Below are 18,143 nucleotides of genomic sequence, written 5' to 3'. Positions count from 1 at the left end.
CATCCTGGGACAATGTAAAAAAAAAAAAAAAAAAAAGTTAAGTGTAAAAATATTTAAATATTTAAAAAAATCCACACAGAACAAAATATATATATCTATATATATAGATATATATACATATATATATATATTATTTCAATAAATACATTTATCTATGTAAAAAAAAACAACAAAAAAAACATTTTAATATCTCTATATCCGGAATGACCCGACCTATAAAACTGTCCCACTAGTAAACCCCTTCAGTGAACACCATAAAAAAAATAAAAAAAGACAAAAAAACTATGCTTTATCATCATACCGACAAACAAAAAGTGCAATAAAACCTGATAAAAAAGACAGATATAAACATGGTACTGCTGAAAATGTCATCTTGTCCCACGAAAACCAAGCTGCTATAAAGCTCAGTCAGTGGAAAAATAAAAAAATTTATAGCTCTCAGAATAAAGCGATGCAAAAATAATTATTTTTTCTAGAAAATAGTTTTCATTATATAAGGCCGGTTTCACATTAGCGCTTTTTCAGCGCGCGCACCGCCGGGGGTAGCTCCGCCCCCGAGCCGGCTCTCTGCCCGGCGTGCCCGCCCCTTCCTTGTAGCGCCGCCTCCTAGCGGACAGCGGCGCCTGCGATCGGCGCACCCTATCTTTAGCATAGGGTGCGCCGATCGTGCGCAGGCCGTGCGCTAGTTGCGCTTTGACCTGCGCTGCGCACTTTTGACGGTGCGCCGTGCGCGCCAAAATCCGAAAAGTTTGATTTTGGCGCGCACGGCGCACCGTCAAAAGTGCGCAGCGCAGGTCAAAGCGCAACTAGCGCACGGCCTGCGCACGATCGGCGCACCCTATGCTAAAGATAGGGTGCGCCGATCGCAGGCGCCGCTGTCCGCTAGGAGGCGGCGCTACAAGGAAGGGGAGGGCACGCCGGGCAGAGAGCCGGCTCGGGGGCGGAGCTACCCCCGGCCGTGCGCGCGCTGAAAAAGCGCTAATGTGAAACCGGCCTAAAATCGCCAAAACATAAAAAAATATAAATGAGGCATCACTGTAATTGTACTGACCCAAAGAATAAAACCGCTTTATCAATTTTACCGCAAGCGGAACGGTATAAAAAAACCCCAAGAAAACAGTTCATGAAACGCTGGTTTTTGTTCATTCTACCTCCCAAAAATCAGAATAGAAAGCGATCAAAAAAAGTCACGTGCCCAAAAATGGTAACAATAAAAAAGTCAGCTCTTCATGCAAAAAATAAGACTTCACATGACTCTGTGGGTCAAAATATGGAAAAATTATAGCTCTCAACATGTGAGAAGGTAAAAACTATTTTTCGCAATAAAAGCCATCTTTTAGTGTGTGACAGCTGCCAAACTTCCTTTTCTTTTATTATCCCTGCCATAGTGAAGTGATACCATCTGCGCCTCACATGGTGCGTGGCCTATGGTACTTTATCTCGGAATTATAGAAAGAGTCCCAGATTTGGGTATAGCCCCCATCTCTAAGCACACCATGTTATGTCACCCCCTGGGGGTCGTCCTGGGAACTTTATCCATGGATCTCTAACATCCACTGACCACAGGGAGATTTATGAGACTACCTGACAGAGCGACGGTCTGTTATCCATAGCAACCAATCACAGCACAGCTTTCATGTCTCACTGTGCCATTGAATAAAGAAAAAGTTGCTCTGATTGGTTCCAACTGATACGGCACTTTGTTTTTCAGGCAGTCTACCAGATCTCCCTCCTGTGCAGCAGCGCTGGGGGCGACTCCATACCTGCTGCTGTTATCTACGTGGCTATGTGGTTTCCATGGTCACCAGGTGCAGCCTGGCTTATCGGCATGATGTCACAGTCCTGCTCATAAAATATTCAGTATTTACTTTCCACACCTGCGGGCAATGGCCAGGAAAATGTGACCCCCGGCAACAGAGACGCAGAGCATCGCTCCTCCACCTCCTGACATACACAGTGATATATCCTGCAGATTATTACACCACTGACCCCTCTGCAGAACATCGCTCCTCCACCTCCTGACAGATACAGTGATATATCCTGCAGATTATTACACCACTGACCTCTCTGCAGAACATCGCTCCTCCACCTCCTGACAGATACAGTGATATATCCTGCAGATTATTACACCACTGACCTCTCTGCAGAACATCACTCCTCCACCTCCTGACAGATACATAGTGATATATCCTGCAGATTATTACACCACTGACCTCTCTGCAGAACATCGCTCCTCCACCTCCTGACAGATACATAGTGATATATCCTGCAGATTATTACACCACTGACCTCTCTGCAGAACATCGCTCCTCCACCTCCTGACAGATACATAGTGATATATCCTGCAGATTATTACACCACTGACCTCTCTGCAGAATATCACTCCTCCACCTACTGACAGATACATAGTGATATATCCTGCAGATTATTACACCACTGACCTCTCTGCAGAACATCACTCCTCCACCTCCTGACAGATACATAGTGATATATCCTGCAGATTATTACACCACTGACCTCTCTGCAGAACATCGCTCCTCCACCTCCTGACAGATACATAGTGATATATCCTGCAGATTATTACACCACTGACCTCTCTGCAGAATATCACTCCTCCACCTCTGCAGATTATTACACCACTGACCTCTCTACAGAACATCACACCTCCACCTCCTGACAGATACATAGTGATATATCCTGCAGATTATTACACCACTGATCTCTCTGCAGAACATCGCTCCTCCACCTCCAGATACATAGTGATATATCCTGCAGATTATTACACCACTGACCTCTCTGCAGAACATCGCTCCTCCACCTCCTGACAGATACATAGTGATATATCCTGCAGATTATTACACCACTGACCTCTCTGCAGAATATCACTCATCCACCTACTGACAGATACATAGTGATATATCCTGCAGATTATTACACCACTGACCTCTCTGCAGAACATCACTCCTCCACCTCCTGACAGATACATAGTGATATATCCTGCAGATTATTACACCACTGACCTCTCTGCAGAACATCGCTCCTCCACCTCCTGACAGATACATAGTGATATATCCTGCAGAGTATTACACCACTGACCTCTCTGCACAACATCGGTCCTCCACCTCCTGACAGATACATAGTGATATATCCTGCAGATTATTACACCACTGACCTCTCTGCAGAACATCGCTCCTCCACCTCCTGACAGATACATAGTGATATATCCTACAGATTATTACACCACTGACACCTCTGCAGAACATCGCTCCTCCACCTCCTGACAGATACATAGTGATATATCCTGCAGATTATTACACCACTGACCTCTCTGCAGAACATCGCTCCTCCACCTCCTGACAGATACATAGTGATATATCCTACAGATTATTACACCACTGACACCTCTGCAGAACATCGCTCCTCCACCTCCTGACAGATACATAGTGATATATCCTGCAGATTATTTCACCACTGACCTCTCTCCAGCGCATCGCTCCTCCACCTCCTGACAGATACATAGTGATATATCCTGCAGATTATTACACCACTGGCCTCTCTGCAGAACATCGCTCCTCTACCTCCTGACAGATACATAGTGATAGATCCTGCAGATTATTAACCCGGAGGTATCTCTGTAGACCTGCAGAACATTGCTCCCAGTACATTTTAAAGGGGAGGGGTAGGGCTCAGCTGTCATCTCTCTCTCACACACACAATAGGTGGGATCTCCCCTCGTCATCACCGCCCCATGGTGGCTCCGTCTTCCTCTGTCTTTCATTTGAACATCTGGAGGTTCCCCACCTCCCACCTTCCTCTTACAACCTCAGGACCACCGCCCGCCCCGGGGATTAAATGGTGTGATGTCGCTATAGTAACCATAGGATGTGGCATCCACCGTTAACCAGCGTTTTCAGCTGCTGACAATAGCAGGTTAGCGCACAGCGGCACTCACCGTACAGGAGGGAGGGTCCCCCGTCCATGCCGGAGGATTACAGGAAAGAGGCGAGACCCTCAGGACAAACCCTGGCATCCCACACCCACTGGTGAGTCTCAGGCTCCATGTACTGACCACCACATGTATGAGGCTCCGGTCACAGTGTAGAGTCTTACCCTTCTGGGTGAGGTTACAGATGATCCCCCTAACCTATGATTGCTATACATCCCCCATATCTATATACCTCCTGTGTAATCACCTGTACCGCCATAATATACCCTCTAATTTAGGGGTGCTATTCTCTACCTACTAGGACTCTGTGGTTATGTAATGGTGGCAGCTCCCACACATGACATGAGCAGAGGAGAATATTGAGTGCCCACGATACAGAGAGACACCACCTGAGCTCACAGAGCTGTGCCATTTTTATTTTGGAGACAGATTCCTGATGTCATTATTGTAGTATAGTAGTTATATTCTTGTACATAGGAGCGGTATTATAGTAGTTATATTCTTGTACATAGGAGTAGTATTATAGTAGTTATATTCTTGTACATAGGGGGCAGTATTATAGTAGTTATATTCTTGTACATAGGAGCGGTATTATAGTAGTTATATTCTTGTACATAAGAGTAGTATTATAGTAGTTATATTCTTGTACATAGGGGCGGTATTATAGTAGTTATATTCTTGTACATAGGGGCAGTATTTTAATAGTTACATTCTTGTACATAGGGGCGGTATTATAGTAGTTATATTCTTGTACATAGGAGTAGTATTATAGTAGATATATTCTTGTACATAGGGGCGGTAGTATAGTAGTTATATTCTTGTACATAGGAGTAGTATTATAGTAGATATATTCTTGTACATAGGGGCGGTAGTATAGTAGTTATATTCTTGTACATAGGAGTAGTATTATAGTAGTTATATTCTTGTACATAGGGGGCAGTATTATAGTAGTTATATTCTTGTACATAGGAGCAGTATTATAGTAGCTATCTTCTTGTACATAGGAGCAGTATTATAGTAGTTATATTCTTGTACGTAGGAGCAGTATTATAGTAGTTATCTTCTTGTACATAGGAGCAGTATTATAGTAGTTATCTTCTTGTACATAGGAGCAGTATTATAGTAGTTATATTCTTGTACATAGGGGCAGTATTATAGTAGTTATATTCTTGTACATAGAAGCAGTATTATAGTAGTTATATTCTTGTACATAGGGGGCAGTATTATAGTAGTTATATTCTTGTACATAGGAGCAGTATTATAGTAGCTATCTTCTTGTACATAGGAGCAGTATTATAGTAGTTATATTCTTGTACATAGGAGCAGTATTATAGTAGTTATATTCTTGTACATAGGAGCAGTATTATAGTAGTTATATTCTTGTACATAGGGGGCAGTATTATAGTAGTTATATTCTTGTACATAGGGGCAGTATTATAGTAGTTATATTCTTGTACTTAGGAGCAGTATTATAGTAGCTATCTTCTTGTACATAGGAGCAGTATTATAGTAGTTATATTCTTGTACGTAGGAGCAGTATTATAGTAGTTATCTTCTTGTACATAGGAGCAGTATTATAGTAGTTATCTTCTTGTACATAGGAGCAGTATTATAGTAGTTATATTCTTGTACATAGGGGCAGTATTATAGTAGTTATATTCTTGTACATAGAAGCAGTATTATAGTAGTTATATTCTTGTACATAGGGGGCAGTATTATAGTAGTTATATTCTTGTACATAGGAGCAGTATTATAGTAGCTATCTTCTTGTACATAGGAGCAGTATTATAGTAGTTATATTCTTGTACGTAGGAGCAGTATTATAGTAGTTATATTCTTGTACATAGGAGCAGTATTATAGTAGTTATATTCTTGTACATAAGGGGCAGTATTATAGTAGTTATATTCTTGTACATAGGGGCAGTATTATAGTAGTTATATTCTTGTACATAGGAGCAGTATTATAGTAGCTATCTTCTTGTACATAGGAGCAGTATTATAGTAGTTATATTCTTGTACGTAGGAGCAGTATTATAGTAGTTATATTATTGTACATAGGGGGCAGTATTATAGTAGTTATATTCTTGTACATAGGAGCAGTATTATAGTAGTTATATTCTTGTACATAGGGGCAGTATTATAGAAGTTATATTCTTGTACATAGGAGCAGTATTATAGTAGTTATATTCTTGTACATAGGGGCAGTATTATAGTAGGTATATTCTTGTACATAGAGGGCAGTATTATAGTAGGTATATTCTTGCACATAGGAGCAGTATTATAGTAGTTATATTCTTGTACATAGGGGCAGTATTATAGTAGGTATATTCTTGTACATAGGGGGCAGTATTGTAGTAGGTATATTCTTGTACATAGGAGCAGTATTATAGTAGTTATATTCGTGTACATAGGAGCAGTATTACAGTAGTTATATTCTTGTACATAGGGGTCAGTATTATAGTAGTTATATTCTTGTACATAGGAGCAGTATTATAGTAGTTATATTCTTGTACATAGGAGCAGTATTATAGTAGTTATATTCTCGTACATAGGAGCAGTATTATAATAGTTATATTCTTGTACATAGGGAGCAGTATTATAGTAGTTATATTCTTGTACATAGGGAGCAGTATTATAGTAGTTATATTCTTGTACATAGGGAGCAGTATTATAGTAGTTATATTCTTGTACATAGGGGCAGTGTTATAATAGTTATATTTTTGTACATAGGGGCAGTATTATAGTAGTTATAGTCTTGTACATAGGAGCAGTATTGTAGTAGTTATATTCTCGTACATAGGAGCAGTATTATAGTATTTATATTCTTGTACACAGGAGCAGTATTATAGTAGTTATATTCTTGTACATAGGGAGCAGTATTATAGTAGTTATATTCTTGTACATAGGGGACAGTATTATAGTAGTTATATTCTTGGACATAGGAGCAGTATTTTAGTAGTTATATTCTTGTAGATAGGGGTCAGTATTATAGTAGTTATATTCTTGTACATAGGAGCAGTATTATAGTAGTTATATTCTTGTACATATGGGGCAGTATTATAGTAGTTATATTCTTATACATAGGGGTCAGTATTATAGTAGTTATATTCTTATACATAGGGGGAAGTATTATAGTAGTTATATTCTTGTATATACTGTAGGGGCAGTATTATAGTAGTTATATTCTTGTACATAGCGGCATTATTATAGTAGTTATATTCTTGTACATAGGGAGCAGTATTATAGTAGTTATATTCTTGTACATAGATGGCAGTATTATAGTAGTTATATTCTTGTACTTAGGTGGAAGTATTTTAGTAGTTATATTCTTATTTATATATAGGGATAGTGTTATAGTAGTTATATTCTTGTACATAGGTGCAGTATTATAGTAGTTACATTCTTGTATATAGGGGCAGTATTATAGTAGTTATATTCTTGTACATAGGGACCAGTATTATAGTAGTTATATTCTTGTACATAGGTGCAGTATTATAGTAGTTATATTCTTGTATATAGGAGCAGTATTATAGTAGTTATATTCTTGTACATACAAGCGGTATTATAGTACTTATATTCTTGTACATAGGAGCAGTATTATAGTATTTATATTCTTGTACATAGGTGCAGTATTATAGTATTTATATTCTAGTACATAGGTGCAGTATTATAGTAGTTATATTCTTGTATATAGGAGCAGTATTATAGTAGTTATATTCTTGTACATAGAGGCTCGTTAAAGGGTCAACATTGACTTTTAGGATTGCTACCTCCAATAGGTGGCACTAGAGTTCTAGTCCTCTTCCTCTCTGAAGAGACAATTTGCATAATTAACATATTTCCCAGAGGAGCATTGTGGCTTTAAGTCTCGTCACCTCGACATGCTTAGCATGTCATTCTCCGCAAGGAGAAATTATACTTTTTGGATATCGGGTCAGATGCCTCTCTCACAGCCAAACCAGATCTCCCACTTTGCACTGATGAGGGGCAGTACCCCGAAACACTGTATGTGCAAATGGAGATTCTGGCTTGGCTTTTATCCTAAGTCATGTATCTAGGCTTGTTAAAGGGTCAACATTGACTTTTAGGATTGCTACCTCCAATAGGTGGCACTAGAGTTCTAGTCCTCTTCCTCTCTGAATAGACAATTTGCATAATTAGCATATTTCCCAGAGGAGCATTGCAGCTTTAAGTCTCCTCACCTCAACATGCTTAGCATGTCATTCTCTGCAAGGAGAAATGATACATCTTGGCTATCGGTCAGGCGCCTCTCTCACATCCAAACCAGATCTTCCACTTTGCACTGATGAGGGGTAGTACCCCGAAACACAGTGTCTGCAAATGGAGATTCTGGCTTGGCTTTTATCCTAAGTCATGTAACTAGGCTCGTTAAAGGGTCAACATTGACTTTTAGGATTGCTACCTCCAATAGGTGGCACTAGAGTTCTAGTCCTCTTCCTCTCTGAAGAGACAATTTGCATAATTACTAAAAACTCTGAATCATTTAAATGCACTTTTGCTTTTTATTTATTTAATTATAGCAGGGTCTTTCTCATTTTGTCTTTTGTAGGTTTTGCATTTAGGGTGCAGTATTATAATAATAATATTCTTGTACATAGAGGCATTATTAGCTATATTCTTATATATAGGGGCAGTATTATAGTAGGTATATTTTTGTACATGGGGCAGTATTATAGTAGTTATATTCTTGTACATAGGGGGCAGTATTATAGTAGTTATATTCTTGTACATAGGAGGCAGTATTATAGTAGTTATATTCTTGTACAAAGGGGCAGTATTATAGTAGGTATATTTTTGTACATGGGGCAGTATTATAGTAGCTATATTCTTGTACATAGGGGGCAGTATTATATTAGTTATATTAGTGTACATAGGGGACAGTATTATAGTAGTTATATTCTTGTACATAGGGGCAGTATTATAGTAGTTATATTCTTGTACAAAGGGGCAGTATTATAGTAGGTATATTTTTGTACATGGGGCAGTATTATAGTAGCTATATTCTTGTACATAGGGGGCAGTATTATATTAGTTATATTAGTGTACATAGGGGACAGTATTATAGTAGTTATATTCTTGTACATAGGAGCAGTATTATAGTAGTTATATTCTTGTATATAGGGGCAGTATTACAGTAGTTATATTCTTGTACATAGGAGCAGTATTATAGTAGCTATATTCTTGTACATAGGGGGCAGTATTATAGTAGTTATATTCTTGTACATAGGAGCAGTATTATAGTAGCTATGTTCTTGTACATAGGGAGCAGTGTTATAGTAGTTATATTCTTGTACATAGGGGCAGTATTGTAGTAGTTATTTTCTTATACATAGGAGCAGTGCTATAGTAGTGAGAGAGAGAGATTTTATGTCCCGGGAGGGAAACTGCAGCAGCGGAAATGCAAAAAAGAAGTGACATGCTGCGGAAAATAACCTGCTGCAAAACTGCGCTGATTTTTCTGCAGCATGTGCACAGCGGATTTGGTTTTCCATAGGTTTACATGGTACTGTAAACCGCATGGAAACTGCTGCGCATCCGCAGGATCAAAACCACTGCGGATCCGCAGCAAAATCCGCAACGTGTGCACTAGGGTGACCGCAAAAAAAATCGATGTCGGAATTTTGTCCGTCTGGACCCCACAAAACGATTCCCCTTTCCAGATATTGAGATAGCCAAAATTTGAGCTCGATCAAACGACGTTAACCCGTGCCGCTCGTCGCTCAAAGTTTGAAAAAATCCAAATTGAGGTATTTTTAGGCTGTGTGCACACGCTGCGGATTTTGCTGCGGTTCCGCAGCGGTTTTGGCCGCTGCGGACCCGCAGCAGTTTCTGCTGCGGTGTACAGTACAATGATTCCCTATGGGAATCAAAAACCGCAGTGCAGACGGTGCGGAATTTTCCGCGCGGATTATCTGCGGTTTTCAATCCGCAGAAAGAATTGACATGTCAATTCTTTCTGCGGATTCTCCTGCGGTTTGCCATCTCCTCCATTGAGGAGATGAAAAACCGCAGGGCAAAACCGCAGAGCAATCCGCAGGTAAAACCGCAGGTCTTTTGACCTGCGGTTTCACCTGCGGATTGTACAAAATCCGCGCGGATGAATCCGCACCTTTTCCGCAGCGTGTGCACACAGCCTAAGATTTAGGTATTTTGCATAGTCTGTTAGACTATAAAGAATATAAAATAGATATGACAGGCTCAAACCCCAACTTAGGTGCTCTGGGAAAAAACAAGACTAAAGTATAGGAGTAACCCCGGCACACTAATAACATGAAAGTAAAGTCTTCTCAACGACAGTCTTTAATTGTTGTGATTTTATTGATTGTGAAAAAAAGGGTGGTGTTACAATCCAAAAAAGGGTGGTGTTACAATCCAACGTTTCAGCTCTACTTCTCGAGCTTTCATCAGGGATATGACTAGATCCTTGGTTTTGAGGTGTGTGTATAAGTGGTATAGGTTTGCCTTTGTAATCCAGCTGCTGGAACGGTACCTATAGTAACCACGATGTGTAGGGTCAGCACGTGACTCCCGTCCTTGTGTCCTAAATCTAGTCAGGTGTGGAGGAGGCCTTCCTTCATTGGATTCCTGCAGCCCGTAGAGAGCGGCAGCATCAGCTGATGCTGCAGTTCTCTACCCAAGATCGTCGTGGGACTCACTCGTGGACTGCTTCGGATCATGGGTGAGTTTTTTTGTGGTTTGTTATGTTAATATTTATTCCGTAGATGACAATGGCTTCGGGGAACAATGTGACAAGTATTGGTAAGTATGTTACTCTATGTTATATGTACTGTATGTCTATGTATGTATTGTGTGAATGTATTGTATGTAGCATGCATGTAGTATGTATGTAGCATGTATGTAGTATGTATGTAGTATATATGTGGTATGTATGTAGCATGTAGTATGTATGTAGCATGCATGTAGTATGTGTGTAGTATGTATGTAGCATGTAGCATGTATGTAGCATGCATGTAGTATATATGTGGTATGTATGTAGCATGTAGTATGTATGTAGTATGTATGTAGCATGTAGCATGTATGTAGCATGCATGTAGTATGTATGTAGCATGTAGTATATATGTGGTATGTATGTAGCATGTAGTATGTAGCATACATGTAGTATATATGTAGTATGTATGTAGCATGCAGTATGTATGTAGCATGCATGTAGTATGTATGTAGTATATATGTGGTATGTATGTAGCATGTAGTATGTAGCATGCATGTAGTATGTATGTAGCATGTATGTAGTATGTATGTAGTATATATGTGGTATGTATGTAGCATGTAGTATGTATGTAGCATGCATGTAGTATGTGTGTAGTATGTATGTAGCATGTAGCATGTATGTAGCATGCATGTAGTATATATGTGGTATGTATGTAGCATGTAGTATGTATGTAGTATGTATGTATGTAGCATGTAGCATGTATGTAGCATGCATGTAGTATGTATGTAGCATGTAGTATATATGTGGTATGTATGTAGCATGTAGTATGTAGCATGCATGTAGTATATATGTAGTATGTATGTAGCATGCAGTATGTATGTAGCATGCATGTAGTATGTATGTAGTATATATGTGGTATGTATGTAGCATGTAGTATGTAGCATGCATGTAGTATGTATGTAGTATATATGTGGTATGTATGTAGCATGCATGTAGTATGTATGTAGCATGTAGTATGTATGTATCATGCATGTAGTATGTATGTATGTAGTATGTATGTAGCATGTAGTATATATGTAGCATGCATGTAGTATATATGTAGTATGTATGTAGCATGCATGTAGTATGTATGTAGTATGTATGTAGCATGTAGTATGTATGTAGCATGCATGTAGTATGTATGTAGCATGTAGTATGTATGTAGCATGCATGTAGTATATATGTGGTATGTATGTAGCATGCATGTAGTATGTATGTAGTATGTATGTAGTATGTATGTGGTATGTATGTAGCATGTAGTATATATGTGGTATGTATGTAGCATGCATGTAGTATGTATGTAGTATGTATGTAGTATTTTTTTTTTTTTTTTTAACATTTAACACATTAGCCGGATGATGGGACTACTACTGTCCCATCATTGGCTAATGTGTCAATCACTGTCATGGTAGCAGGCATCGCCCGATGGGACTTGAAGTCCCATCGGACGATGCCTGCACAGACCCCCGGACATCAGCACAGCCCCCCGGCAGGCCGGTACAGACCCCCACAGGGTGCACAGACCACCGGCAGGCCGGCACAGCCCCCCGGCAGGCCGGTACAGACCCCCACAGGGTGCACAGACCACCGGCAGGCCGGCACAGCCCCCCGGCAGGCCGGTACAGACCCCGGGCAGTCCACACAGCCCCCCGGGCAGTCCACACAGCCCCCCGGCAGGCCGGCACAGCCCCCCGGCAGGCCGGCAGAGACCCCCGGAAGGCCCGAAATGACGGCGCATCATGATGCGCACACACCTCGCATCATGATGACGTCATTTCGGCTGTCAATCAACTTTGAACTTCCAATTCCGATGCCCGATATTGAAAAAATATCGGATGTCGGTATCGGAATTCCAATACAGCAAGTATCGGCCGATACCCGATACTTGCGGTATCGGAATGCTCAACACTAGCGGCAGTATTTTAGTTGTTATATTCTTGTACATAGAGGCAGTATAATAGTAGTTATATTCTAGTACATAGGGGCAGTATTATAGTAGTTATATTCTTGTACATAGGGGCAGTATTATAGTAGTTATATTCTTGTACATAGGGGCAGTATTATAGTAGTTATATTCTTGTACATATTGGCAGTATTATAGTATACTCTTGTACACAGGGGTCAGTATTATAGTCGTTATATTCCTGTACATAGGGGCAGCATTATAGTTGTTATATTCTTGAACATAGGGGCGGTATTATAGTAGTTATATTCTTGTACATAGGGGCGGTATTATAGTAGCTATTTTCTTGTACATAGAAGCAGTATTTTAGTTATATTCTTGTACACAAGAGCAGTATTATAGTTGTTATATTCTTGTACATAAGAGCAGTATTATAGTAGTTATATTCTTGTACATAGGGGCAGTATTATAGTAGTTATATTCTTGTACATAAGGGCAGTATTACAGTTGTTATATTCTTGTACATAGGGGCAGTATTACAGTAGTTATATTCTTGTACATAGGGGCAGTGTTATAGTAGTTATATTCCTGTACATAAGGGCAGTATTATTGTAGTTATATTCTTGTACATAGGGGGCAGTATTATAGTAGTTATATTCTTGTACACAGGGGCAGTATTACAGTACTTATATTCTTGAACATAGGGGCGGTATTATAGTAGTTATATTCTTGTACATAGGGGCGGTATTATAGTAGCTATTTTCTTGTACATAGGAGCAGTATTTTAGTTATATTCTTGTACATAAGAGCAGTATTATAGTTGTTATATTCCTGTACATAAGGGCAGTATTACAGTAGTTATATTCTTGTACATAGGGGCAGTATTATAGTAGTTATATTCTTGTACATAGGGGCAGTATTATAGTAGTTATATTCCTGTACATAAGGGCAGTATTATGGTAGTTATATTCTTGTACTTAGGGGGCAGTATTATAGTAGTTATATTCTTGTACACAGGGGCAGTATTACAGTACTTATATTCTTGTACATAGTATAGTAGCTACAGTCATATGTTAAAGTTTGGGCACCCCTATTAATGTTAACCTTTTTTCTTTATAACAATTTTGTTTTTTGCAACAGCTATTTCAGTTTCATATATCTAATAACTGATGGACTCAGTTATATTTCTGGATTCAAATGAGGTTTATTGTACTAACAGAAAATGTGCAATCTACATTTAAACAAAATTTGACCGGTGCAAAAGTATGGGCACCCTTATCATTTTCTTGATTTGAACACTCCTAACTACTTTTTACTGACTTCCTGAAGCACTAAATTGGTTTTGTAACCTCATTGAGCTTTGAACTTCATAGCCAGGTGTATCAAATCATGAGAAAGGGTATTTAAGGTGGCCACTTGCAAGTAGTTCTCCTATTTGATTCTCCTATGAAGAGTGGCATCATGGGCTCCTCAAAACAACTCTCAAATGATCTGAAAACAAAGATTATTCAACATAGCTTTTCAGGGGAAGGATATAAAAAGTTGTCTCAGAGATTTAACCTGTCAGTTTCCACTGTGAGGAACATAGTAAGGAAATGGAAGAACACAGGTACAGTTGTTGTTAAGCCCAGAAGTGGCAGGCCAAGAAAAATATCAGAAAGGCAGAGAAGAAGAATGGTGAGAACAGTCAAGGACAATCCACAGACCACCTCCAAAGACCTGCAGCATCATCTTGCTGAAGATGGTGTCACTGTGCATCGGTCAACAATACAGCGCACTTTGCACAAGGAGAAGGTGTATGGGAGAGTGATGCGAAAGAAGACGTTTCTGCAAGCACGCCACAAACAGAGTCGCCTGAGGTATGCAAAAGCACATTTGGACAAGCCAGGTACATTTTGGAAGAAGGTCCTGTGGACTGATGAAACAAAGATTGAGTTGTTTGGTCATACAAAAAGGCGTTATGCATGGAGGCTAAAAAACACAGCATTCCAAGAAAAACACTTGCTACCCACAGTAAAATTTGGTGGAGGTTCCATCATGCTTTGGGGCTGTGTGGCCAATGCCGGTACCGGGAATCTTGTTAAAGTTGAGGGTCGCATGGATTCAACTCAGTATCAGCAGATTCTTGGCAATAATGTGCAAGAATCAGTGACGAAGTTGAAGTTACGCAGGGGATGGATATTTCAGCAAGACAATGATCCAAAACACCGCTCCAAATCTACTCAGGCATTCATGCAGAGGAACAATTACAATGTTCTGGAATGGCCATCCTAGTCCCCAGACCTGAATATCATTGAACATCTGTGGGATGATTTGAAGCGGGCTGTCCATGCTCGGCGACCATCAACCTTAACTGAACTGGAATTGTTTTGTAAAGAGGAATGGTCACAAATACCTTCATCCAGGATCCAGGAACTCATTAATAGCTACAGGAAGCGACTAGAGGCTGTTATTTTTGCAAAAGGAGGATCTACGAAATATTAATGTCACTTTTATGTTGAGGTGCCCATACTTTTGCACCGGTCAAATTTTGTTTAAATGCAGATTGCACATTTTCTGTTAGTACAATAAACCTCATTTGAATCCAGAAATATAACTGAGTCCATCAGTTATTTGATATATGAAACTGAAATAGCTGTTGCAAAAAACAAAATTGTTATAAAGAAAAAAGGTTAACATTAATAGTGGTGCCCAAACTTTAACATATGACTGTATTTTGCTCAGGGTGTATAACAGAAGCTCTCTGTATATAATAAATGTGGTGACCATCTACCATCTCTGGTGTGCGCGGTGCTGCCTGCTCATCAGTAAGGGTGGTTTCACATTAGCGTTTGAGGCCGCAGCGTCGGCCTGCGCACGGGTGCCGCTAAGCCCCGCCCCCTGCCGAGCCTCCTCCGGTAGCTCCTCCTACCGGCGCATGGCGCTGCATGCGTCCCCTATCTTTAGCACTGGGGACGCAGGCCGTGCGCAGGTATGCATTTGGCGAAGCATGCGTCCTTTTGACGGGTGCGCCGACCAGCGCCAAGCGCAACCTGTTGCAATTTGGTGCTCTCGGCGCACCGTCAAAAGGACGCATGCGCCGCCAAACGCATACCTGCGCACGGCCTGCATCCCCAGTGCTAAAGATAGGGGACGCAGGATGCATGCAGCATCATGTGCCGGGAGGCGGAGCTACCGGAGGAGGCATGGCAGGGGGCGGGGCTTGGCGGCCGTGCGCAGGCCGACTCTGCGGCCTTAAGCGCTAATGTGAAACCACCCTTAGGAAGTCCTGTCCTGTGATACTGTCAGGTATAAGATCCTAGAAAGTCTCAAGGCTGTATATAAGAAGGATATAAAGGGAAAACCAGGTAATGTGAACTGGAGGAACATCCATGTATCGGGATTTGTCCATGTTTGCTAATGTTATTGTTTAAGTGATGTAACAGCGCAATATTTATCTCCTTTACTATTTATTGCTTTGAGATTTTAATGTAATATTTTTGTAACATATGGTTGCCAGTTTTTATATAAAAACATCATTATAGTAGCTATTTTCTTGTACAAAGGAGGCAGTACTATACTGGTTTTACTCTTGTCTATAGTTTCAGTTTTGTACTATATGATAGGATTAGATTCTGAGCTTGGACAGTATCACATGATAGGATTAGATACATTATTTTCTGACCATTAGTAGGAAGAGACTTGGTTTGTGTTTGTGCTGTGGATAGATGAGGCACACTAGTAGTTAATATCCTGAGCAGATGTTGGGGGTTTTAATCTCTATATTCATATAAACTCCTTTTCTCTTCCAGACATCACAGATTCATAAATCATTGGTCTTATAGTTAATACCAGAGATTGCAGATCACTGAGGATTAACCCTTTGATGACTTGAGGGGGTGAAACATCAGCTGTCACATGACCAGCAGATCCAGTGTATCAATCAGAAATGTGTCTTTTTTTTGTAGAGAGACAGGAACATAAAGGTGTGTTCCGGTATATGGCTCTGTAGTGTGACATCTTGTAATGTGTGTAGTCATCATGAAAATCTAACTACTGTAACCTGTGGAGAACATTAGTGTATAAACCAAACCTAGAAAACTCACAAAATAAAAGTCACAAATGCATTATATGGCAGCACACTATTAGTTTTCTTATCTCTCCAACATGTGAATTCTACTTGTACCCTGCAGCCAATCAGTGGTTGCCGGAGGATGAGGAAACTCTCATCATCCTTCCAGTTACCAAAGGTTTAATCATGAAAAATTCATGTGAAATTCTAGGAGCCCCGGAAACTCCGCACCTATAATAACCACCATCATCCGGTGATGTCTTATCAGGTTATCAGCCAGGGTTAACTCTTTCAGATACAGGATTCAGCACATAATCAGAGTACTGCTGTAATGTCTGATACAGTCTGCTGAGCTGTGTATCTAAACCTGGTGTATCTCCTGCATGTTTCGCGGATATCATGCAGTTGGGTCTGGAGAACATTCCGCATTGAGAACATTCCTGGACAGCACAGACCCGTCTTTTCTTGAGCTGATGGCGCAGTCCCAATGAGAACAATGAGGATCATTAAACTCTGAAGTGTCCAACCACACGCGACATGCCGAGCCAAAACTAGAGACTACTAGACACCCTCCTCAACATTGACATTGTAACATCAAGAAAAATTGGTGGAAAGATGAAAATCACAGGATCAGTAGACAGTTACTGGTCGGCATATTATGGAAGATTAGAAACAACATTCAAAATTCTGGTAAAAGCCTCTTTATGACCTCACATCACTGCTCTCAGGGGATATCATGATGTAGAGCATGACGACAGTAGAGGCCTGTGTTCTTCAACATTGTCTTGGAGAAAACATGGGCAACACCATGAAGTATGGAGTGGGGTGGCATAACGTCCACTAGCCGGACCCTCTAGTCTTCATTTTAGGTGTATTAAAAGCTACATTGATTTAGTGGTCTAATCAGTGGAGACGCCATTTCTTTGGGGTCCCAGGAACCATTTTCCAACACGACATCAGCCTACACACAATGCTGGTGCTACCGTGGCCTCAACCTGTTCCCATGGGTGCAGCGTCTCCAGACCATGTATTTATTGTCTATCTATCCATCTATCTCATATCTATTTTCTATCTATGATATATCTACAGGTGCTTCTCACTAAATTAGAATATCATCAAAAAGTTAATTTATTTCAGCTCTGCAATACAAAAAGTGAAACTCATATAATATTATATAGAGTCATTACAGAGTGATCTATTTCACATGTTTATTTCTGTTAATGTTGATGATTATGGCTTACAGCCAATGAAAACCCAAAAGTCATTATCTCAGTAAATTAGAATACTTTATAACACCAGCTTGAAAAATGATTTTAAAATCCAAAATGTTGGACTACTGAAATATGTTAAGTAAATGCACTCAATACTTGGTCAGGGCTCCTTTTGCATCAATTACTGCATCAATGTGGCATGGAGATGATCAGCCTGTGGCACTGCTGAGGTTGCTTTGATAGCAGCCTTCAGCTGTCACGATCCATTTTTGGATCCGTGGCAGATCTGGAATCTCACATTA

General features: G+C 40.1%; 1 protein-coding gene across 2 annotated transcripts in view; it reads left to right on the top strand.

Moving 5' to 3' along the window:
* Window positions 1-3,712: 3,712 nt before the first annotated feature.
* Window positions 3,713-18,143, top strand: part of SEMA4A (semaphorin 4A) — a 54,666-nt gene continuing 40,235 nt past the window's right edge. For both annotated transcript variants that reach the window (XM_073566855.1, XM_073566857.1), the window contains exon 1: window positions 3,713-4,043. The gene's annotated coding sequence lies outside the window, so the exon portion shown is untranslated. The remainder of the gene's footprint in view (window positions 4,044-18,143) is intronic.

Source organism: Dendrobates tinctorius, unplaced genomic scaffold (assembly GCF_039654945.1).
Source record: "Dendrobates tinctorius isolate UK_male_01 unplaced genomic scaffold, ASM3965494v1 ptg000019l, whole genome shotgun sequence".
Classification (NCBI taxonomy): domain Eukaryota; kingdom Metazoa; phylum Chordata; class Amphibia; order Anura; family Dendrobatidae; genus Dendrobates; species Dendrobates tinctorius.
This window is presented reverse-complemented; position numbering and strand designations above follow the sequence as displayed.